This window comes from Cuculus canorus, chromosome 1 (assembly GCF_017976375.1).
Source record: "Cuculus canorus isolate bCucCan1 chromosome 1, bCucCan1.pri, whole genome shotgun sequence".
NCBI lineage: Eukaryota > Metazoa > Chordata > Aves > Cuculiformes > Cuculidae > Cuculus > Cuculus canorus.
In genome coordinates, this window is record NC_071401.1 from 103262756 (window position 1) to 103289631 (window position 26876).

At 36.3% G+C, this 26876-nt stretch overlaps 1 protein-coding gene across 1 annotated transcript in view; it reads right to left on the reverse strand.

Annotated features, from left to right (window-relative positions):
* Positions 1–251: 251 nt before the first annotated feature.
* LOC128852302 (uncharacterized) overlaps positions 252–26876 on the reverse strand; it is a 341810-nt gene continuing 315185 nt past the window's right edge. Inside the window, exon 6 of the transcript XR_008450050.1 lies at positions 252–2823. The gene's annotated coding sequence lies outside the window, so the exon portion shown is untranslated. The remainder of the gene's footprint in view (positions 2824–26876) is intronic.

A 26876-nucleotide genomic window follows, 5' to 3' on the forward strand; every position in this document is an offset into this window, starting at 1 on the left:
AATATAACTACACACAATATAGCTTTATCTCATTAAATAACTTGAATGAACACAATACCTGTCAATTGGATCAGTATCTTAAATAGATCATCTTCAGTACTGAAAACTATTGTACACAATACACGTCTGTTGCTACCGAAGGGCCTCATGAGTGCAGCACCTAGCTGGGTACGTTCTTCGTTTCTGTTAAGATTCAGATCTACCTTCCAAAAACTGCCTAAATAGAAAGCAATGTTGAATAACATATATGAGTTAAAAAATTACCTCTGTGCCTGAATGTTTGCAAGTAGTTCTTTTGAGTGTTCTTGACATGTGGGACTGACAGTTTACCAAGAAAAGAATTACATATTTACAGGAACTGTATCATTATTGTAATTGCTAAGAAAATATTTTTATGACTATTTAAAGACAAATTATATCTTGAGTAACGTGAAAACTACGTACATCACATAGTTTCTGTCTCTTAAGAAAACAAGACAACAAGAAAAAAGTATTATACTACAGATAATTACAATTTATTTTAACAATAGTGTTGATGCTTACAATAAAACACAATTCTTCCCACACAAGTGGAAAAAATACACTGCAGCCAAAATACCACTTCTGAAATGAACAAATAGTTTAGATGCCTGATCTGTGTGAAGCCTTTGTCTCAGGGAAGTCTGATGTATCCTCAAGGTCCTACGGCATCTTGGGTTAGACATAGGAAACAGAGAAAAATTACTCAGAACTAACCCACCTATAAAAATATTAAGAAATACAGTTCGAAGAATGTGTTGTAGATTAGAAGTTTAAGAAAATAAACAACGCAGAATAACTTTTGTGCTTGTGAATCTTCTTAGGCAAAGTCAGTGAAGTACTTAACACATGATGGACAACCTTAATCTCACTCTGTTTTTCTTTCAGAGGAGACAAAAATGCAAAAAGTGATGAGGAGGATAGAAGTCAAGCCTGGGCGTAGAGAATTGCTAGCTCAGTTTAACTTGAACAGGTACAAGAAATGTAATTCTGTGTGCACAGTGATTTTTATCTATGTTATGATATTTACACCAATATTCTCTATCAGATTAAACACAAATGAAATAACAGAATATTTTAAATGCCACGTGTTCTCACTTAGACAAAGAAAATGGCAACTAACTACAAAATAATCTTTGTCCTATGTTACAGGAAAAGCTAGGCAAGAATCTTCCTGTAGGACTGAAATCATTATTCAAAGAACAATAGAATGAATGTTTTCTAGGCCTCAAACATCAGTGTTTAATCTTTATATTTTAAAAGTTAAGTAAAGCTGTAACAATACAGCTGAAAATATACTTTGTCATAATTATCAGAATTGAAAATAATAATAATAATAATATTTGAAAACCTTTTGTATATTTTAGAATCTGCTTTGATTTTTTTTTTTTTTGGAGTTGCAAACTGGCATTCAGTTTAAATTTTAATTCTATGTGTTACATGGCATCTAGTTCAATTTTCTAAACATACAAATCTGTAACATCCCAATGTTGCACAATGAATAACAGGGCTCTTTTTTGTTTTAAGAACAGTTCTACTGCTTAACAATTGAAATAGGTATATTTTCCTTTTTTTTCTTTTTTCCTTCCAGACAAGGAAAGCTCCTTTGGTTTTCTAAATTCTGCAGAGAAACAATCACAGTCCAAAGCTGCTGGTTCCCCTCCGCCTAGGTCCCAAGAGCCTGACTTGTGATTGTTGCTAAAAAACCTCACAAGTTAGGGTCTCAGGGACTAGGAAAAGTCCAATATGATCCAGTAGAATTCGTCTTCCAAAAAACTGAATTGCTCAGTAGTCATAATCGCTGTCAGTAAAACTTCCACTGCTATTGTTAAAAAATCCAAAACAAACCCAAAAAATCATCATCGCCCCCCAAATCACCAACCCCTCCTTCCCCCCAAATAAACAAACCCCAGTTTCAAGTAGGGGGCAGAAAAGATCAAATAAGCAGGCAAGACACATACATACATTGTATCAGCTGACTGAACGGGCTTTTCTTAGAGTACAGTCCTCAACTTAGGAAAAGAAAAAAACAAAGAACACAGGAAAAAAATCTTCACTGCCTCGTTTTGCAAGTAGCCATATTATAAGGAATCAGAGGGAAGCATCTAAAAACGGGTTAAAATCTGCTTCCAGCAGATTTGTACAGTAACAATTTTATTCTATTTCCCTTAATGCCTAAAAGAAGGATTAAATGCTTGTTAAGGGGTTTCTAATTGAAACATTTCCTCATTATACTTTTAGTCCTACTGTTCAGGTGGGCCCTGGGTTACAGAGTACTTTAAACCCATTCACGATGCAAGGATAACCTTTGGGCATGTATTCACTTTTTGCCTCTTCCCCACGTTCAACATTTAATCCTTCTACAGAGTGTTAGCAAAAACTTCTTCCTTTCCAATGGCAAAACTAGCTTTCGCTCCATAAGCTGTAGAAAACATTGACATGCAGAGATTGTTGTCATTTGAACCAGATTACTCAAAGCACACGTAACTTTCAAATACTGTCGATACAGTAGGAAGAAATGCTCGGATTTCCCGAATAATTTTGTTCTGAAGCCGAACACTTTTAATGGCACGACCACAATCCTGAATTACTTTCACATTCATTCTCCTCCGATCTTTAGCCTTGTTTGCAGAATGAAAAAGAAAATTTCTACTTTAGGGATGGGGTCCACCGTGGCTTTTTTTTTTGTTTTGGTTTGTTTTTTTGTCCTCCATCAGAACCCAGAGCAAAAGAAGCCATAAAGGTCCTAGCCACTGGAGCAGAATCTGGCATAGAAAACTCAGTGCTCTTCGGGAAGCCGTTCAGCTTTAAAAAGGAAAAAAAGAGAGGGGGGGGAAGAATTAGAATCTCTGCTGGTCGAACAGGTGAATCATCCATTTATAAGAAAGCTGTACAGAGCGCTCTGCTGAAAAAAAGATTTGCCAGTGCCCCCACCCCCATCCCTGCCCTTCACCCTCCCCTCCAGAATGATACTTCAGATTTCAGAACATTTTGGATTATTCAAAATATTATTTCAGCTGATGATATAATGCAACATTATATAAGAGCCGTTTCTTTGTCATTGTGCACCATTCAATCAGTTATGCCTCAGACACAAAATAGTTAAATGAAACAAAATATATATTATATATATGTATAGCAGTCCGTAGATTTCATTAATTTTTTTTAAAGCTGATCATGATTTAACAAACAATTTTGACCACAGCTTTCAAATCAATAATTAGAATGAAAAATCTCTCCCCTCTATAAATATGACATTAACATAATTATACCACCCCCATCACATAGACCCATCCTCTTTAGGGAATACATCTGATGCTCTGAAGATGGAAATCAGTCAGATTTTAGTTGCTCTCAAACGTACCTTTGCTTCTCACTGACTGACTGGCTTTACCTTCCATGCACACACACAGTCACTAACACACACATGCACACACACACACACATACACATGCGCGCGCACATACACACACACACGCACAAAAAGGCAAGGCAAAGCAGCAGATGCTGACTCAGAGCAGTTGTGTGTGGAGGGGGTGGTATCGGCTGGTATTTTCACTGCACTCATCATTAACATTAACTCACTCTCTAGCATCCACCCTCTCTCAGACCTGCTGGACTGCAGCATTTGCATGACGCTGTCACTCTAGCCCTTGTGGGTCAGATGTTAGAAGAAAAAAAAGCCTCAAGGCTCTCATAAGGAATGCCTTCATTTCTTCCAAAGGGTCCCTCTTCTTATTTTTCCACCTTTCTACTTCCTCTGTTGCTGTGTCTCAGTTGTTTGACATCTTTCCGGAAGAAAATGTCTTGAGCTGCAATAAGCCAGTAGTCAGTCGGTCCTCCCCTCACCTCACACTCCTATTCCCACCCCCTTTTTTTCCTAATCAATAAGACAGATCTCCAAATGCAGTTGTGAAAACAGGCTCTGACACACAGACTTTCATCCTCGATCCTCTGCCTCAGGAATAGCAGGCAACCCAGGCTCACACGTGATGCAGAGAGAAATAATGCCAGTAATTCTTGTACAGTCTTAGGAGTTTATTCTACGCCTTCTTCATTTTTTCCTTTGCTTGAATAAATACCAGTGGGAAGGACACACTAGCTCTCAAAAGCTACAAATATTCACTTATTCAGAAATGATGACAATTAAAAAGACTAATATTAATCTACCTCCAAATTAATGCTATCTTTTCCCCCACAACCACTCATTGTGCTCTTTATAAGTAGGAATTGTCTCATCGCCAAAACACTGCCAGGGTCTGAATTACCTTTCACTGGGCTGAAATCATGAGTTTCTGGACTTCAATTGGTATTTAGCTGGACTAAATAATTTTTTTTCTTTTTCTTTTTCCACCTTTTTTTTTTTCTTTTAGACTTCCTAATTAAAAGTAAAATTAAAAAAAACAGAAGCTGCTTGTGTCAGAGGGAGCACTGTGAGAGAACAATGGTAATATACCCGTACAACCACGCCAAGTAGTGAAAATGCATGTTTGAGCTACGCTTGTCTATTTATCTGTATGGTATTTTCTCCGTGTTGGTAGAGCAGTCTGCGCATATACACATATATCAAACACACACACACACAGAGAAACCCAAGACACATATAAAATACACAACACAAAACAAAGCACAAAGGCTGTTAACTGAAACACAGCACAGGTTGTCTGACAGGCTATGAAAATCCACAGAGCATAATTATTGTGTGCATTTTTACCTTGTTCCTTTGTTCTTAAGGCAAGGGACTTTAACGACTTACGGTGTTGACAATCTTTCGTCTTTCCCCTTTTTACGCCAACTGTATTTGGGAGTTATTTTTCCAGACAACACTACACCACTGCGATTCGTGGTATAAAAATTATTTACCAGAGGGGGAGACAGGTGATACGCAATTCACCAGCCAATTCTCAAAGCTGCCTGATGCCGTAGAAATTCTCGGCATTGTTGGTCAGGCAGGTCCCAGGATGCAGTGCTAAACCGCAGTCCCACCTCAGGTAGCCGTTTGGCAACCTTACAGCAGCAGCAAATGAGAAGGACATCCCCTCACAGGAAAGGTCCAAAAGAAAATGCTGTGCTGCTCCAAATTAAGGAAAGGAAGTCAAAACCCTGGGGTACACGCCCTACGTCTAGATAGTACGTACTTATGACCTGTTCTTGTACTGGTAATTAATTTATTGGGCAAAAGACAGAGGAAAGTAGATGATTAGGAAACAGTTAAGTTTGTAATTTCAGAGTAAGGGAGAGACGGAGGCAGACACACACCCACAGACAGAGACAGAGAGCCAGCAGAGAATGCCAAGCATGAGACAACAGAAATAAGACCAAAATCAGATTTGGGAAACTGAAGAAATAGAAGATTACAGCATTCAACTTAGCATCTAAAGAGGTATTAAGACAAAAATTAACACATGCACAGCATGGCTTAAAATGCTTATTTCCATCAATAGTGTGTGATGGATGCCGGCTTCTTACTGCTATACGTACATTAGATTGGTCATTGCCTCTTAATCTCCTTTTGCTCAGACCCATCCATTTTTTGCTGCTCCAGCATCTGTGCCCTTTATGCTTTTTTTCTGTACAGTTACCCACAATACCCTGGATAAATTAATGTCATGACCTAACTACGGCTATCAGACAGAAAAAAAAAAGTCTACTATTTTAATAATTGAACGTACGCATACAGCAAACTGCCTACTGATAGCCCTGCTTTGTGGACTGCCTCCAAAAGCAGCTTTTGCTAGCTCTGCGAATCAGAAACAACAGATGCAAATACTAGCCACATAGCCTTAGCTCTCTGTCTTGCTTTTTTTTTTATAAAAAAAGACCCCATCCTTTTCAGTCTGCTCTCATTTTCCCTTTGCCTGCCTCCTCAATGGTTAAAAACATTAGCCAGCTGAAATTAGAAGCTTTTGAATAAAAGCGTAAAGATGAGTGAAAATTATAAATGGCTGCAAATCCTGGAAATTTATATCCAGGCGGTGAGTAGGGAAGAGTACCCAGGTTCAAGTGCTGAGCCTCACTCAGGAGCACCTCTGAGGCCAATGGGACTGCAGACTAGATTAAATCAATAGTCGTCTGAAACGAGATGTCGTAATCAATCAGCTCAATTACCACTGTCATAGATCTAGGCTTAAGGTCTTTCCTGATTCCACTCTTCTAATCATTAACCCTTATACATCCTCAAAATAGGAACTCACACGTGCTCTGCTGCCCTACCCTTCAGATCATCAAAGTTTAACTTAGCATTTTCCTTCTTTTTCCTTTTCTCTATGTAAATAATATAACAATGGGTCAGCAAGAAACATTTTGAATGCAAATATGGCAAGGTTAGATGCATTTCTTTAAGTGTACCTATTATATATTTGCTGTGTGTGCACTTATATATTATTATTATGCCTCCGGGAGTGCCTGGGTGGATCAAAGACTGCTGTTAATTAACATTCAACTCAGCTGTTTCCTGGGAGATTAAAAATAGAAGACTAGTTGAATTAAACTGAAGCTGTTCACTTCTTCCGCTGATCCAGTATTACAGAACTCCTCTCCCCTCAACCTGGTTAGGTTAATCAACCACTAGGAAAATCCATGTTATGTTTGAGGGTAAGTGCAAAAAAGTTGGATTGACACTTTTGTATGAATGTCTGAATTTCATGGAATAGCCCATCATTTATATTTTGCACTCACAGCAAGGAAAATCCCCATGCGTTGCAAGGAAAGAAGAACTATCAGGTTTGACTACAAGCAGAGCCATTTTAAAACCTTGCCTGTAATTACTAATCACTGTATGAAGATTGAATGTCATACATATAACTTTTTTTTCATTCCTTTGCAGGTCCTGAAAAAATCAGAAAGCTTTTCATAACAATGCTCTGGGAATTGTCACATATCTTTCTCTCAGTTTCTCAGGAGGAAAGAAAGAGTCCAGGTAGTAGGTACCCAGAATTTTGGTCTCTTAAATTTGTTTTATTCTGCTGATAGACTCAAATAACAATAGTGAAAGAAAACCCTATTACATCTACAGCTACATCGCTGTCTGTACACACTGCCTCTGTTTCCAAGCAGAACCACACCTTTTTTAACCATAGATTGGCTTTTAAGCTGCAGAGACCAAACACACAGCCTTTACTCCCTCAGTCCTGTGAATCTCAAACAGCACAATTAGCCCCTGTGTCATGCCAATGATATTTTGGGGAGGAATTTGTGCTCATAGAGGTGCTAGGAGTAGATATAGGACAAGGGCAGCAATAGGTGTTTCATGGCAGAGGCAGTGGCCCAGACAGGGCACTGTGCTACCCAAGACAGATTATAATTGGAAATTGATTGCTTTATTTAATGACCTAGCTTTTTTTCATTATTAGAAATGTAAAAACTTGGTCCAGAAAATTATTCACCTGCTAGCCCAGTCGCCTTTTAACAGGCTTATACCTCAGCCAAGAGCTACTGTTGCAGTAACTGACCCACAGATGGAAAAGAAAAATGACCTCACCTTTGCATCTTTTTTAGAAAAGATTTAGCTGACAGCGGGATGATATGAAAAGAACTTTAATTCTGTTGTTTAGTAATGCTAGATGGATGCAGTGCACCAGACACCACCTTAAACTGAATGAAGGGCGCTGCTCAGTTTTGCAGGCAGCATTTAAGACTGTAAGCATCATCCACAAGGGGACAGCATTCACATCCACACTAGAAAGATGCAGTTTGAGTACATGAAGAGCAGAATGAGAGTAGCAGCCATTGCTGAAACCACCCAAAAATAGTAAAAAAAAAAAACAAGGAGAGAGAAACACCCACCCTCCCCAAAAGGCGTTTCCTGGATTATTACTTATGGATAGACAGGAAGGAGAGGAGAGGCTGGATGTGGATGTCAGACATCAAAACCCATTCAAATACAGGCATACCTTTTGTTTTTTAGACAGCAAGAGTAAGGTAATTTGCAATATTAATACAAACTTTGTGTAAAAGATAAAGATTCTCTGGAATAACAAATAATAGTATTGCAGGAATATAATTACAGCAATTGGATACTATTGGAACAAAATCAGAAAACGTCTAACATGGAGAAATGCAGTAATATCAAACATTATTGTGAATTTACAGTTGCATCTTTATACTCTCAGTGTGCTCCAGCTGGGACTTAACACCCTCATCCCTCTTCTTTTTCTAAGAGGAAAAGTTTCTTCATCATAGTGCACATGAAAGGGACACTCATTGAAACAAATGGCTTAGTTTCCTTTAATGAAGCATTTAAATAGCTTAGAAGAATGAGACTGTTCAAGTAACCTGTGCCTAAGCATATGCCATAGTTTTGTATAATTGTCCATGATACTTTCCCACCCCACTGACGAACAGCAAACGGATAAAGACTTCAGAAAAGTCCCAAAGCTACCTAGCCCCAGATCTACCACAAAACCCTACTGTCTTAATTTCTTGTTTAAAATGGCGACACACAGACTTTGTCTTATTTTTCAGTAATAATGCCTTTTGCAACTTTGCTGATATTCCCACCTGATCATGAAGTATTAAAAAATACATATAGCCTACACAATCTATTACAGAAAGGAAATCACACAAATAAAAATACAGAGAAATAGCAATATCCTTCTCTCCCTATGTAAGCTCCTTCTTACACGAGAAATGCTACTGTACCATGTCCTTGCTGACGTCAATTTACCTGCCTTTTATTAAAACACAGATATATGACAGCAGAAATTATTGCAGTCTGAATTGCTTTGGAAGTATGTGAATACTATACAACAAACCTTGATTTGACTCACATTTTCAATTACAAAGTAATTATTTGTGAAAAACAAGCACTATGATGTTTATTCTTTTTTGACCTATGTTTTCTTGAGCTTCAACAGTGTGAAATAATGAATGATTAACTTTTCTATTTATGAATAGTTTTTATGCTTACTTCACTAATTGCTTTGTGCTACTGCTTAATACATCATCAACACCATGTAAAGAAAGGACTGGATACTAAAATAAAATTCCAACTGTTAATAAAACTGTTTTTTTGACTAGACACTCAAGTTTGCATTTGCAGTCTCTTCAGTGAGAAAGGCATAAAGTGCCAAGCGCTATTTTAAAAATCCAAATTCATAAATGTTCCAGTATGACATTTTTACTTTCCTTACTAATTAGGTATACATACATATAAAGGTATGTATAAAATGCAAAATGATGTAGGACAAGATCGCCAAAATATGCTGTTTATTCCCAGATGGTACCTCTCCATGCTGGTTTCACGCTATTGTTGCAACAATCAGTGGACCTGATCCTGCAGTCAGGGCAATTCAAGTAACTTTATTCAGCTGGATAGTGTCCCTGAAAAGATCTGAAATATTTTTCTGAGCACCAGTTCTTGGATATGTACACGCCAAAGAAGAATCAGAATTTTAAAAAGGAAATTAAAGGCATTCTGTATATCTACAAACAGTAGCAGAATGTACAGAATTCTGCTATAGAAATAAAACCTCCTGTTTCCTTAACAATGTGGGTTGATGATAAATATTTGTGAGAAATATTAGGACACTAAATTTCTGCAGCCTTGTTTTAAGAGGTTTCAAAAGTAGGCTGGGGAAAAGCAGAGCATTTTAATAAGAAAATACAAAATAGCAGGTTCAGTGCCTGCAAACCTTGAATATTTTAAATTTTCTAGACAGTGAAGGTTAAAGCTATCCTGCATTCTTATAGTTCTCTCTCTCCTTTCAATCAATCTCATTGATTATTTTTAAGGGTCAGAGGCTATACCTTCATTGATCAAAGAAACAGCCTGACACAGCGAAAGAGTCTGCCAATTCCAGACAGATCAATCACACCTTTGTCTGCTTTTGATACATTATGGTTATTTATTCTGCATCACCATGACTTTCTGTCTCATGGCTCTTAATGTAATAATGCTGCTCAGGGCCAACAATAAAAAAGGGGGGCAGGGGAAATGTTCTATCTAAAATATTTTAAGCGCCTCTCTGGTATTTCAGAGGGTGGCTTAGATAGAATTTGGCCAACTTGTTTGATTTTATTTTTTGCCTTGGGAAAAAATTCCTGGTTTTGTATTTAGCTCTCCTTCGTCAGTGTTTTGCAGGATATTATAAAAGTAATCCTTCAAAAATTATTTGTGTAAACTGCTTTTAGAAAAGTAATTGGATCTTGATAGGACACCAATTATGATCTGATCACAGCCATAATTTTCCATGTTTATACACCATTTCAGAAATGTTTTAATAAACAGAATGTAACAAATATCCAGCTACAGCTACTGACTGCCTTATGACTGTAAAATAAAACTAAATGGTCATCCTAAAAGAATTGCTAGGAAATATTGCTGAATAAACAGATATAAGTGCTGAAAAGCTCCTGGCTTTGCAAACTATTATGCTGAAAGCCAAATAAAGCTTTAAAAAATGCACTACATGCCCACTGTCTGTCATGACTGAAAATTATACGCTATCATTTATCTTTCTGTAGTATCTGCAAAAAGCCTTTAAAACTATTGTTGGTCTTATAACAAATCTTTTGTTTACATTTGTTAGCTTATCACTTCACAAGCAGTTGCACTACTTAAGAGAAATAATTTGTGGGTCTTGTGATATGTGTTATAATTAAAATCCATTTCTAAAGGTGGAATTGTAGCTTAAGAGAAGTCAGTGCCAAATAACTTCAGTGGAGTCAGGACTTCACTCTGAGAAATCACATCCCAAATCCTTCAACCCAAGCTACCTTCAGTAGAACAGGCAGCTCATGGGATTTCACAGGACCATACTCTTGTATTTTTTTTTTTTAATTAACAGAGTTTGTATCAAAACAGCTAACAAAGCAGTGATGAGCTCTATGTACTATGCTACCTTAGCAAAGATAGTGGAACTGTTCACTAAAATTAAGCATGTCAATCTTTGCAGAATCAGGATATCAGATAATTACACAAACTCACTGTCTTGAAGACATTATTCACCTACATCTTAAGAACATTAAAATAAGTTATATGACAGCCCAAGCAGTTGGCATTAGTTCTGATTTCATTGCACCTGCTCTATAAATTATTGTGCACCCTATTTACAATTGCATCAGCATTATAATGTAGAGCAAAATATAAGTGGTATACAAAGCTGAAATATTAAACCAAATAAAAATGAGTTTGACAGAGTCCCTACTTGTATTTGTGTGCATGTCAAGAAAGGCATTTTAAAACTTCTAACTAAAGGAAATTGCCTTCCAGTGATAAAATGCAATGCCTAAAAGACATAACTAAAATGTTACTGCCACTCTCAAAGGTCGAGAGACCTTAAAAACAGTTGCTGGCTGACAGGGTTACACAAAACCATACAGTTTCTTCTGTAAAGAAATAAAGCGGAACGCGCAACATTTCAGAGAAGTTTTGAATAAGTTTGTTTGTCCAGTTTACTTTGCAAAGACTCTGTGGAAAACAGCACCATAAACACTTTCAGTCCCCACACATGGGCTAAACAAAGAATCCTCTTTCTAGCCATTTAATCCAGTAATTTATTTTTTCAACCATCACATAAATCGAAACACAGCTGTAACCAATGACTTACAGATCCAGTTCCCTGCCAGCTGGATTCTGTTCTGCTGAAGCAGCAAGAATTTTACATTGTTCACTTCTGTACATCTGGAGAAATCATTTGGGTTCAAAGGTGACGAGAAAAGCTCTTTAAATAAACTCAACCAACAGTGAAGAGAGGCCTAAGTACCTACAAAAGCTATGTGGAGTTCCATTTTAAAACACATAGGGCAGTTTGCTTCTTTAAACATTTTATGATCATGACATTTTAATTGAATTATACACTCAAATATGCATTTTGATAATAAAGAAACATTTAGTATTTCCCAAGAACTTTCAAACAGATTGTCAATACTCAAAAGTGATCACAGTCAGTAGTTTGTGTATTTACACGTGAAAAAGAATCATCAGAAAAATAGTAAGGGAATGAAATAAAATATAAACAAATACCTAAATTTATGCATCTTAACTGTTGCCCAAAACATTGCTGGATTTTAAGTTAAAAAAGGCAAACAATAAGAAAGCAGATACTGTACTTAGATATGCTGAACCTGAAATCCTTAGAAGTCAACCCTTAATATAGCCTTACTTCAAAAAGTCTGCATCATCCCCTTCTGCATGAGTCTGCTAGCTAAGTAACAAAAATGTTCCTGACATTTAAAACGGCACACAGTAAATTGATTACAATGCATCATTTCCTTTAGAAAAGCGATCATAAAGCAAACCATCTAAATCTTTCAAAGGTAAATAACAATGAATATTGTTATTGAATTTCATTGTAATTTCATTGTTATTGAAAATTGAAGACTTATATTCTATCTCCGATTACTTCTCAGAACAAAACAGATGCTCAAATATGTTTACAATGGAGGGGTTTCACCCCTAATGCAGGCCCCACTAACAAAAATACATACCATATTGAAAGTCCCGATTCTAGGTCTTATTCGTAAATTCATAAGCAAGTGCTCTTGAGTACAAACTAAACCAAAATTTGTCATTGCATGCATTTCTCTCCTCGAGCAGGTAAGCAGGACGCATTCAGAACATGCCCCAGTAGGTAAACATGTTGTTCCCTTACTGAACATTATCAAAAAGCATTTAAAAATTCAATCAGGGTTTGCAACTGTGTTTTTTTTTCCTTTTTTAATACTTACTGTTATAGCTGGTATGAAAAAATGCTGATAGAAGTATCCTTTCTGCTTGCCACTTTGGCCACATTGCTGCACTGTCTTAATGTTAGTGCCCATTATCTCCTTCTCACAGATTAACTGAGAAGCTACCTCACCTCCAACTCCTTCTTCTTATTGTCTGCTCTTGCCTGAGCTTCCCCCCTTCACTCGTAATTGCAGGAATATACTGTTAAACATGCTGTCTGTGCTCTGTTGTGAAAATAAGAGAACTAAAAAGGAAAAAAAGTAGGAAATTATCATGTCTTTAAAAGCCAGATAAACCAGATAAATCATCTGCAAAAATTAACATGCACAACTCATAACCAGGTAATTACTACATCACTCTGGGGCAATCTTCAGGGTATTTAGACATGCATTTCTGTCCATTAACATGTACAGATTTATGTAAACATTCTAAAATTAAAAGTATCTAGTTTGCACTTCATTATGATCTTTCTTTCTTTCTTTCTTTCTTTCTTTCTTTCTTTCTTTCTTTCTTTCTTTCTTTCTTTCTTTCTCTTTCTTTCTCTCTTTCTCTTTCTCTCTTTCTCTCTCTCTTTCCCTCTTTCTTTCTTCCTGATGTGCATTAACCTGCAACTGCCCAATAACTAGCCTTCTGCAGTGTGTCCCATGATCAACTTTGCCAAAATCATCAGCACAATTCAACAGTATAAATTTCATTTACTATCCACTCATGACAAATCTTTTGTTTCACCACAAACAGCCCCCTCTATTTCAGACCCTGTCTTTTCAAAACTATTTGCACCCATTTTTAATAAACAGATTAGGATTTATTGTCCAATTCAGACATTACCTGTGGCCCATTATGTAGCGTTATCTGCCTGCCAGCCTGCCTAGGTTTTCACGTTATACCTGGGTAACTTTGAGTCACAGTCTGAAATACACTCTTCAGAGGTCTAGGACAATCTACGAAAACCAAAGTAGCCTGGAGAGAGGTATTACCTATTTTTGTTAGGTGCCTTTTGTAGCTTAGAAAACCTTGCTTAACTCTCTCACATTGCAGCTGGCAGTACAGATGGTATTCTGATTTATCCAGGAATGTAACTCCCATGGCAGACCCGGAGGCAGAGGCTTTGGTGCTTTTTATATATCTGGTTTAAAACCTAAGCCCTGCTGAATGAATCTCCCAACTGGAAATCCAACTCACCGAGCTAGAAAGACTGAATCAGAGACTTTTAGATCCGACACACCAATTTCAGAATGTGCTAAGCCAGATCTCCCAGTTATCTGAATTTTTATCTGGCAAATGTTATGGGTGCTTCTACCTAGGGGGTTGGGTAATTATGCTTATCTTCTATAGGGCATTTAGTTATGCCAGTTTACATTGCAGAGATCCCTTATGTGATCTGTACCACTGGGTGCTCTGAAGCAGGGATGAACAACTTTCTAAGGCTAGGGTGCAGACTTCTCGTATATCTCCTACATTAAAGACAGAGCTTGTCAATAGAAACTGAACAGGGAAGCAGAAGCTGCTGCCATTTAAAAATGACTGATGTCGCCAATCACCTTTTTGGCAGATTTTTGCTCCCTTGCAAGGCAGCAACTCCCATGTGCTAGTTCTCAGCGAGTGTAAAACCCAAGACCTTCCACTCTTAGCATAAATGAGGACATCTGCCAAAAGAGGTGTTCCTTTCTGCCCTCCCTCCTGACCTCAGTCGTTTGTTCCTCCACCTTGTTTGTGTTGACATTTGCATCTTACAGCTGCATTGTAAAGCAGATTAAGAGAACTGATCCAAAAAGCAAATCAGAAGAAATACATGATTAGTTAGGAGCAGGATCAATCCTCGATCTGGGTCATTAAACAGTCACATAAACTAAGTGCCAGCAAAAAAGGCCAGGTGGAAATGAGTGCTACTGGCAGGAAGATGGAGTTGTCCTTTTGGTAGCAACCTGGATTCAGGTCCTATATCTAGTTGGAACCAGGAGCTGTGTGAACCATGGTCCCTCCAAGTTGCTTCTTTAGAACATTAAGGGTCCTGATCATCTGTCAGTACGCTAGCCTTACTACACTCCCTGATATCCATGTTGAACTCTGCAATACCAAATTAAAAACACCGTTAAAGCCGCAAAGATATGAGACTGTATTACAGCCAGAAAGAAATTATAAGATACAGACAGAAAGACTCCAGAAAGTATCATGTAGCAGGTTGTTCAAGGTGGTCAGAATGGTAAATGAGATATTAGCAACAGTCAAGTAATAAATCAAGGCTATAAATAACTGTGAAATCAGGTATTAACAGTAATTATACAACACACAAAGGAGGTGTTCAGAGATTCCAATGCACTTGAAATGCAAATTACTGCAGGGCTCAGGATAGTTGTGACAACAGATTTAAAACTAGAATTACATCTCTGATTTTCAGACAGTATGAATAAGTTTATTTGAACTACGCCAAAAAGAACTGAAATATACCATATACATATAATTAGTTGTATAATCTTCTTGCATGTATCTCATTCCATTTACCCAATTTGGAATAGTGTTCTCAGTCAATTATTTACAAAGATAAAATAGACTCACTTAGAGTTTTCATGAAGTCCATTATATCCATTATATCCATAAACCATACAGAGAGAATCAATAAATTGTATGTTATCTCCATGTAGCATTCAACTGCTTTTTTTTTTTTTTTTTTATAAGTAACATGCCTGTCACTGCTATAGTCAGTACATTTCTAGTTCGATTTTGATCTGCAGGCACACAGCACAAGATAAACACATGCCTCTTCCTTCATAAACAAAGTGCCATCAGACAGTGCATCCATGTTATAAACCATTTTCGAGATGCTGTGTTCTCACATATGCAGTCTGAGAGCAGCAACATGAGACAAAGCATATAATTGTGAAACATATCATAGCCATTACTCATGGAAAAAAAAAAAAAAGTGGAATGGAATGATCCATAGCTAGGTTTAGGTTGTGCTCTGAATTCCTAAGCATCACAAAGACTGAGCACTCCAGCCCTAAAAAGACCATGCCTCTCTAGGGATCACAGTTTTTGCAAGCTCATCAGAAATTCACGTGACGTGTGCACGGAATAGACTCCACCTTGGAACCCTCCAGCTGGCTGAAAGAGACCATCAACATGTGCTGCTGGGCAGCTTAAAGAATTGTTGCATGTGCAGAAGACCTTCCTAAGTCCACACCAATTTGCCTTTTAAACAGCCTCAAAAATATAACTTCCTTTATAATAAAGTAAATTTGACAAGAAATATTGTCTTAAAGCATTTAGTTTGCACATCCTCAAGAGTATATGGTCTTGAACATGGACCTGAGGAGATGCAGGTATCAGAGAATAAAGGCATTTTTTCTTCTTCTTTCATTATTTTATTATAATGGCACTTTGAAAGCCACTGCTTCCTGTGTGAAATCCTGCTGTATTCCTTGCCTTCACAGGGTACAAAAATGTAGCTTAAGACAGCAACACAAGGAAATTGAGTAAAAACTTCTTAATATATCTGTTTTCTCCATGAAGAAGTGACAGCTGCGCTACACTTTAAAAAATGTGCTTCCATGTGAGTAGGATAGGTGCCTGTAGGATACCCACTAATAGGAACATAAATTTTGGTCCATTATGTAGCATAAAAATGGTCACAACTGGTTAGATCCAAAGGCCTCCTTGCTCAACATCCTGTATTCAACACTGGATAGAAACAGTTACCAAAGGTCTTCCTTTGAACCAGACAAGCAGAGATGACCTCTCTAACAAAACTATGAGGTGGATATAAGGAAACAGAACTAGTTTGGGTATTACTAAGAAAGCTACCAGATGTGAAAAAATGAAATGGCACAGAACTGTAGTATAATGTTTTCAGGAACTGAAAGAGGATAGAGGGTACATAGGATAGGTACTGATATAACAAACTACTCTTCTTTACTCACTAAAACTTCTCCACTTCCCAGCTCGTCTTTGTTTTCCAAGGGTATTATTACGGTGAGTTCAAAGCCTCTTTGCAGTTATTTCATAAAGGTCAAATTCCACACTGTAACCGCACTGCCTTTGAACATAAATTCTCTGGTGCAAGGAATCTCTTGTTACCAACACGTGAACTACTTTTTACTGTCAGCCTCTGAAGTTTGCTCACTGCAGGTACCCCAGTAGACAAAGAAGCAAAGTCAACAAAACCCAACTCCAACAGGTATCCAATAGTAACGTGGGCTTTAATAGTTACTTCTGTTTTCTCTCTCCATCCTGTGATCCTTTGGGATCCATCCTGGGACCTTTGCAAAGAGGGAGAAGTTATAGATACAACTCCTAATGACAAGATAGGGTATTTCAGCTACATCTGGAAAGTTCAGAAAACCAGTTTGATGATACTCTCTGTAGATGAGTCTGATAAAGCATAGTCAAAAGCTTTTATGCCCTACATGTCATAAAATACATAACTGCCTATTTTAAAGACAGAATTATTCCACTAATAAAATGCATCAGAAACTAAGCAAATGTATTACTGTATTACACTACTGGACTGTTACAGTACTTTGTAAAGCCATAAGCCAGCAACTGACAGATCTTTTTCTTCTTTTATTTATTAGCCAGGAACAGGCTGTATAGACAACATAAGCACAGTTATTTGAAAAATGAATTATCAGAATTTTCTGTGGATTTTATTCAGGTAGCTGCAGGCCTTCCTGGGTTGCAAACCTGATCTAGTCAAATGTGTAAATACACAGATATATAAAGTAGTTCAATCGAGCACAGAAGTGGCAGACTGCTTTGCTACATCCACCTGCAAGAGTGTCATGTGATCTTTTGCATAGAAAAGTGGCACTATTAAGCCCTGATGATATTAGAATTTTTCAAAAGCATGTTAAAGCACATTATTTTTTCAGTCTGCAGTGTCATTATACTTGCTTCACTTTTAAATTTCAGCAAATGAATCAAGAAGCATTTTCATTAATCAGTGAGGAGTATCAGAAAGTTTGAGGCAAACAATAGTTGAGAACAATTTTATAACTTCTACCTCTCTTCTAACTCAGGTTATAAGCAGGGTAAAGGAGTGTTAAAAATTTTCATTATTAATCTGATTTCTTACCATGTTTTCTGCCTTTTTGAAAAAGAAAAGCACAGTATTTTGCATTCCCTTAAAACTAACAACCATTTTAAAAAAAAATCCATAAAGATAAGGGAAGACCGTAAAGTATCAAGTGGCACTCCACATTCATTCTTCTAGAGCCTTGGTATGATTATTAGTGTTCATAATTATCTGTCCCAGAATACTCTCAGTCCAAGTTCCTCCAGGTATTATGCTGCTCTTAGTAGGCAAAAATTAATTGACTAAATGTCTAATCTGAAGACAGGATTTTTCTTTTGATTTCTAAGAGTTTCAGATATGATGCTAATAGGTGTGGGACTAAAATCCATAGTACCTACGCACATTTCAGGGCTTTTCCCAAAGGGATAAAATAAACCTGACGGAGTAACATTTCTCTCACGGACCACCCTTCCACTTCAAAATAAATTACCTAAAGTGATTTCAAGCAAAGGATTTATCTGTGTAAACCCAGTCATGTAATTCATTAAGTTCTACTTATTCCTCTATTTCTAGACTGCAGTCAGAATGCCAAAATGGCATTGAACGTTAATGCTATTTCCTTGTATTCAATTAGAATCAAGAACGTCAGAGGAAGCATGAAAATAAAAATATCATCCATTGTTTTACAGATTAATCAAGTTCAGTTAAATTTGCCATATTTTAAGTGGCTGTAACTAGTAACTTTTCAAGTGAGCATATGCAGACTGTATATGAAGTTCAAATTTTGAAGTCTTTCATAGTCATGCAAAACTTGACTTCTGAATTTAAGTATGTACATAAGCACCTTCCATTGAAGTGAATTTCATCCAATAAATGCATAAATCACCACCATGCTCTCAGTAACTTTGAAAGGAGATCAGCGGGAGAAAGCAGAGTGATAGGAATCGGTGCCAGCTTGGTAATGAATACCAGTATGCACTTTCCAGACTAAATGGGGAAAACACAGCACTGATCAGGAATTAACATAAATTAAATTAATCGGTGGGGTCCTGAATGTTACAATTCTACTTCTTGTTTGGGCACATAAAAGCTATCTCAACATATCTACCTGCAGGAAAGAATATTTGAACTTAATATTGGATAAAAAGTTAATTTTTACATTTTGCAGGGAATAACCTGACACACATGGAAAATTTATGGAAAAGGCAATGCTAAAAGAGAGATGATGGGTTACAAAAACCATTTCTACTTCCATTTTGATATAATAGTAAAGTGCTATGTAGCACACTCAGAAAGTCTTGGGCCAGAAAGATTGCACTACAGGATTTTTCTATATAAATTTACTTTGTTGAGGTAATCTATACACACACAAAAAAAGGAAAACACTTTTTTTTTCTCAAATACCTTCTCAAAAGGTATTTAGAGCCAGTTTGCATGTATATGAAAGGACTTAGGTGCAGATACAACTTCCAAAAAGAAATAAAGAAGGCAAAGAGTATAAAGGCATAGATTTGCCTTGGAGTTAAGAGTAATTATGACAAGGTTTCAACTTATTTCTTTGGCTTTGGAATTTTCTGAGGTTGTTATAATTGTGATATGGAACAGCCTGGTGAAGGATGAGACAGCAATGTGAATTTAGGCAAAATCTGGATCTTTTCTTTATGCTTAACAACAGAGACATGTTCCACCTATATCAAAACAAATTTATGAAAACAGAATGTCAGACCTTTTACCCCCTTACTCAAAAACCTATGCACCAGAAGTTCCACGAAGGGATTGAATCACGGCAACTTTAACAAACACCTTTTAATGGATTTCCACAAACCCACTTTTCCTCCATACATTTTGAAAAGTACAGTTGTTTGAGCAACTGCATATTGCACTTTCCCCCTTGAAATCTATTTTAATCAGTTTCTTACATACTAGAAAAAGATGTTCATTCCACATTTTCCTTATCCTTCCCTCCTGTATTCCACTTGGAGGCATCCTCTGTTAAGATCACTGCTGTGATTGGGTGACTGTTCATGGTAAGACTGGTACATTTCTTGTACAACTGTGCAGTTCATTTGTTTATACCATATATGATTTACTATTATCCTTACCTTTAAACTGTAGGGAGACATATGTAGCATGTGCCTAGCAGTGCAGAAGAGCAAGAGTCTGGCTGACTGCAGGTGTAACTTGGCAAAACTTAGTCGTACTAAGTAATAACTAAGATATTAACAAGAAACAAGGACTATCCAGAGAGACCCCTCAGCTGTTTCAACAGTGGCATACACAGGGTAAATCCTGCACCATAGAGGGATCAGTAGGATAGGACTCAACTAAGACCTTTACCGATACTTCCCCTCTGGACGTCCAAGCCTGGTGAATAATGTCTATGTGATACTCAGCACCCTGTCATGGTTAATCCTACAAGACTTTCAATTTCAGTTTGGCTTTACACATCTAAATGTCTAAAATACTCCCAAATGAAAGCACCTACAATTTTGGATCTTTCTTGCAGTGACTAGCATTTAGATACTTACTTAATAAAGAAAATATATTTTCTTTTTACATATGTAAAATTTACATCTCCTCACTCTCACAGAATCTTCAGTTAGAGTTGTACTTTGGAAAGAGGCATGACATATTTATTGGGAAATAGATTGTTTTCTTCTCTCCTTATGCTCATTTCTTCTCTACCACAGCAGTAAGAATAAGAGATGATGCTGCATTACATGCTATCTTCTGTACTGTATGTAGATTAATGTTGCACAGGTAGGATCTTGTTAACCATTTCTTTTTGTTTTGTGGTGAGAGGATTCCTCTATTTAGAGTATTTATGAGAGGAGCTGAAACATTAACAGAGATCATAGACTTTACTGAGTGGTCCACAATGACTTGACCTCTTTTCATGGTATTTTAAAATTAATTTTGAACCCAACAGAGGTCATAAATAGTTCAAATTACTTCTTTCTATGCCTGCTAGCTTTCATACATCACTTCTGAATTTCATTTGATGTTGTGTCCACTACTGTGGTTCTGAGGATTCCCTTTTGATGTTCCCCATATAGTGTATTTTGGACTTGAGTAACTAAGATAATTAAGCCATTTGCAGATGTTGTCATCTCACTGCCTAACTTTCTTTCCAACTCATTAATATATTTTTTAAATAGTATTCATGCTAGCAACAAGGAATGGAGCAGCCCACTGCAATCTTTCAGCTATAGAAGAGGATGACTATATATTTTCACTTAAGAATTTGTTATCTAGTAATTTGTATCACATGAGAAGAGTACAGTTTCTCCTGTGGAGAAAGCTTTATGAAATAAAAAAAAAAATCCTTCTTTTTTAATGGTTAAAAAGAAAAAAGGTGGAAAAAAGAAAAGAGCTGATAGAATACAGAGGAATTAATTTATTTTGCAGAAAAAACCCTGGTAATGACCATATTTGTTAGCATTTTACCATCTTACTCTACATAGAGTGTCCTCCAATTCCTGATGCGTTTTTGTTTTCTTCTTATTGCCCAGAAATATATTTCACCGGAATTACCTGAAACAGTTTTCCAAAAACTTGCCTAAATACTCTTCGGTGGCAGAACTGCTACTATTCGATTTTTGACTAGAGAAAATAAAACATGGCCATATCTAAATAAGGAATGTTTACATACTTCCTCATATTATTTTACCTAATGCAAGAACTGACCGGTACTGTTCCTCTCTTATTCGTCCCTCCCCTTTTAATTACATTATTATCCACATACAACAAAACAGAGCAACTCCAAGCAGAATCAAAAGCCACAGATAGTTTTTGATTTTAACCCTTCTGATCTTCTACTTTTATATTCTCAAACTGTAAATTTTACAGCTGAACCCTTTTCCACTCTTATGTCAAATATTACTTTCACAGTTGTGGCATTCTTGAAATTCTGACCTGAATATTGCAATTCAAGATTGCCTGCCTTTTAGTCATGTACTTTGAAAAGGTAAAAGAACACTGGCCACATGAACACTTTAAATTAGCTGTTTCTAAGGTGCAGAACAATTCACAGCTTGCAGCAAGTAGGAGTAAAATGGATTTAAGCTGATTTTGAGCCCTCTTTATCCTGGGCCTGCTCTGCATCTCCTTGCATAATTTAATTATCTTTTTGAGTCTGCCCAGGTCCTAGCAGGGAGAGCTCAGCTGCCCATAAGCTCCAGTAGTGTCTGGCACCTCCCCGGTACAGTTGGTTGGGGTTCCTCCAGCTGTGCGCTGGCATGCTCAGAATGCCTGCCCTTCCCAGGGCTTGCCTGGAAGACAGCCGGCTGGCCATTTCCTTGCTTCTTGCTGCAAGAGAGCCCTCCTCCAGACAGATCTGGAGCTTTTAGGGCTGTGTGTGGCAGCTGTGCAGCTGTGGTGGACCCTGCCATAGAGAATGGGCCAGGACACAGGTGAGAATAAAGAACAGGTGAGGTCACATGTCATTGGTAAGTGCACTTCTTCACCTTCATTAATAGAATGTCAATGCTGCAGATTATTTATAGAAAGAAGTTCAGGATTCTCCATCACTGTTTACCCTCCTTGTTTATATGTCATATTCCTCTCCTCTTAGATAATGGAGATCAACAAAGGCAATTTGAGATTTTTTTGTACAGTCAGTTATACTTTCAGGATCCATTGAACCTCAACTCTTGAATTACAATCAGTCTTGTTTATTTAAAATACCATCATTAATGCAGTCTTTGTATGTGCATACATTACGTAGCTTTTAATATTTATGAAAATGAAATAGTATTATTAAATGTATGTTATTATTAAATATAAGACAAGCATTAATTTCAAGAAGAATGGCAGGGCAAGCTGCATAATTACTACATTATAAAATGTAACCTGAAAATATCACACTGATAAAGAAAACACATTCCAGTGTGATACATGGCCTTCAAACTGTGAGATGATGCCTCTTAACTTAGAGCAACAGAGGCTAGACCTTTAATGTACTGCCTAGAAAGAACTTTCATAACCATATGCTTTGGACTACCCATCATCCTGGCAAATCAGAAGGCTTGTCTCTTGATCCTGATGATCATAATGACGTCTAGCATGAGCTCAGACAAACCATTTAATTGCCAAGAGCTCCTGCTTTTCATTTGGATGTCATACAAAAGAATATTTGACTTCTAGTTACATCTTATTAATTAGAAGCTATCTGTGGAAAAATATTGAGTATAGATATATAAAGGGAGAAAGGCACAAGGACATTTGCTTTCAGAGTGACAAATCTGAATGCTTTCCTGAGTACAAAGGTCTTTTTGAAGACCTCAGTGAGGTTTCAAGTGAAGATGGTAGACTTCGGAAAGTTTGTGTATTTCCACATTTCTAATTATTGTTTAATGCTTGATAAATCCACTTGTAGAGCCTTATACATGGATGTATCTTGCTTAAAGTTTCATCACACTTATTCTACTGCCATGTCCAGTGAATTTTTCATAATGTTGTGAATTCTAGCCCTGGTAGTAACTAGTTTTATTTTCCTTCCATATACTGATGATAGTAATATTTTTAAGTGGATGCCCCTGAGCTGCTGTTCAAAGCTGACTAATCTTTAGATAATAGTTTTTATCCAACAATTTATACAGGTTAGCAAAATGTCAACAGCTCAGACAACTAGTCTTCAAACATCACTTGATGAAAAACTACAAAAAGGATTTATATTACCCCTTTAGTTTTATAATTATTCACTTTTCACTTTTCCTTCATAGTATTTTGTTGATTAATCTGTTTTTTTTGTTGTTTGATCTGGTTTTGTGCATTTTCAAATGAATGTTATTATTTACACTTACTGGATTACGTTATTCAGAAAATGTTAAGACATGGAAGTACAAAGACTTCTAGGATTATCAAGTCAAATATCATATAATTTTCTTTGTCTAATAGATGTTCATTAATAATTAATTTTTCCTTTTGCCTTGACCGTTCCTCGTGCTAACAACAAATTTCCTTTCTCTTGGCAGCTTGTTTTTTTTTTATTCAAATACTTTTTTCCATTTACTCTTTTTCTTTTGATAGAACAATTATTTTGTCAATGAAAGCACTTGGCTTAATGTTAAGACTTCATTTGTACACTTTATATACTTTCATGTCTCCCCTATAATGGTCTCTATTTAGTCTTCACATAACTATTTGCCTGTAGCACAGAAACGTTGTCTGGCTACACACAACTATTTCTTGGTAGCTCAGTGAACTTTTAGCTCCAAGGTTATAGAAAAGATCTTATAGCTTAAGAAGGGACAAAAATGCACCACTTTCTCTCACTCATTTATAATTTGCCCTGCTTTTCTCAGAGTACAGATGAAGAAACTCTTATAACAAAGCAATGAACGGGTGAAACTACATCCATGAAAATTTTACCCTAGAAAGAAATTGTTTTTTATTAAATAGTTTTGAATTCATAAGAAATATTAATATTCTAAAATATATTATAAATTACATGAAATTACATCCCTGTAACCAACACGCAACACCCCCCTCACTGATTGTCAAGATGAATGAAAGTGACATATATGGACATAAAAGTTGGAGGGGAAAACAGACATTTGGTAATGTTTTGTTTTCTTACATTCCACAGAATTAGAATTGAATATGTGTGTACTCATTAAGGAATGTTCCCAAGTATTTGTCAAATATATTTACACACATCTACTTAATCCACACTTTTAAAGTTTAAAGCACATTTAAAGGTGCTGAAGCCCTCTGCAGCTCTGAGGACATAGTTTTGTTCTCAGAAGAGCAAGTATTTTCAAACACCATTGCACACAACAGAGACAGCTGCATTTGCAGTATCTCAAGTACCATGCTATGGATAATACTGATCAATGAAGATTGGGCCAGTATTTTATTTGAATATTTTAACTTACATTGATAAGGTTTTTATTTATTTCTACTCATAGGTATGTTTTGTATTTTTTGTGGTATTTGGATCAACTCACATTTGAAATGAAAATCTGAGTTTTCTTGTACTGACTGCGTATCTGTGAGTGAAAAAAACTAAAAAGTGTGCCTAGTACATTTTAGAGAATCTGACTTTCTCAGTATTTCTTAGTTTCACATATATTAATTGAAATGTAGACTTACATTAGTGAGTACTTACTTTTCTTTATGTACAGATTCTATTTTAATTCATACCAGTTCTGAAATAAGTCTTTATTCAGACATAATTCAGCGAGAAATGTACTATCAGGCCTTAAAAATGCATCACCACATTTAGGAAGCTATGTTTAAGAAATACAGCATATAAAACACATTGACAGAAAACAACTGTAAATTGGGAGCTCACTGGTATAAGTACCATTCTATTAAATGGAGAGACAAGAAACAACCGAATCAGCAGAATCTTCCAAAGCAATTTCATGAATATTGTAAAATACTGGTAATTCTTTCTGATGATAAATTTGTATTTGGTAAATTAGGATTGTCTCTTAAAAGGCAACATTTTCGTTTTCCCTCTCAAAACATCCTGTGAATATGATTCATTTCACTTTGTGTTAATGCTAGTGTGTGTAAGACAAAAGCTTTGAGGATACATTACATGAAGATCAGGGTAAAGAGTAAATCACTGTTTCTTAATCATAGCAAGAGCCCATTTTTCTGTTTAGCCATTTAACTTAACAATTAAATAGCCTTATAGCACAAAACCGTAATTTTGACAATAACATTATTTGATAAATCACACCATAAACATAGTTTGGATTGGGTTTTTTTATGGGGTAGAACAAATAGTGTTCATATATAGAAGAGAGGTGCACAAATTCTCCTCAAACCAAAAATCTGGATGTCAATATTCAATATTCATTTGGATGGTGAATATACTTATCTCAGTAACAAAAACAGTCAAGGTTTAAGATCTTGATATCTCACAATGTAGATGTTGCTGTTTTAACAGATTCAATATTCTGCAGATGTTTTCATAGATCTGAAATATCTGAAGAACTAAATTTTCTTTAAGGAGTTGGAAACTTATAATGACTTGACTAGTTTGGTGATATTTAGAGAATTAATGAGATATTCTATTGATATGCGTCATGTGGAACTGCTACTATACTCTGGAAGGGACTGATAGACCACTGTTCTGTGTCTGGAAGTGATCAGCAGTAAATAACTTCATTCTCTCACAAAGTACTTAATTTTAAAAGGGATGAAGTTCTGTAACCTCAAAAACTCTTCAATGCATGGTTTGAATCAGAAATATTGGTACTTCTAGCACCACTGCACATACTGTTCTTATTGATGCAAATGTTTAACATTCTTGATTCTAACTAGGAATTTCCCTAAATTAAATTTTGTGGTAACAGGCTGCAGATTAACTACAGTTCATATAAAAGCTGCAGTTACCTTATTCTTTTGATTCAGGCCTTTGAGTGTTTTATATTTCTCATTTACGTAAATCAGCTGAGTAAAAGCAAAGGAAAGGTACTCACATGAGCTAAATTCTCCTTTGTGATGACACTGTGCAGTAATAATATGGCTATAGTATTTAGTAATATCTAGTGTTTGTTGCCTTAGATTAGAATGAATTAACAATTATCATTAAATACATCACCTATCTGTGTCAGTATTAGGCAGAGTTACGGTTATCTGCATGCTCTCACAGGGGATTTTCCATTTATCTTTAGCTCTGAATATTGTGTGTCCCTAATAGTCAAGACTGTGGGATAATTTTGAAATGATTTCAATATGTTTGGGACATATTGTACCCTCAACTACTACTCTTTCTTTTCTCCTTTATTTTACTACTACCATTCTTCTAATTTATACCTATAGTGTATTTTCTGCTTATAAAAAAAAAAAAATCAAAAGATAATATCAGAACTTACTCCTGTAAGACCTTCTGTTTATGTACAAATGTGAAGTTTTGCCTGTAAATCTTTCTTTCTTTTAAAATAAATTTAATTTCTACTGTCCAATATGAAAAAAAATAATATTTTATAGTTACCAAAATGTAAGGAGGATGAAAGAAAACAATGTGAAGGTACAACATCCTCATGTCCTTTCCCCACATCTTTCAAGTTCCCTTTTTTCTTACACCTTCTTGAGCTCTGTCTACATGCCCTGAGTACCTTCTCTAAGTACAAAAGCACAACCACTACAGTCCCATTTCTTGTATCCTCTCTTATTCTGCACGCCTCTTCAATCTCCTTCCTCCTCTAACATCCTCTT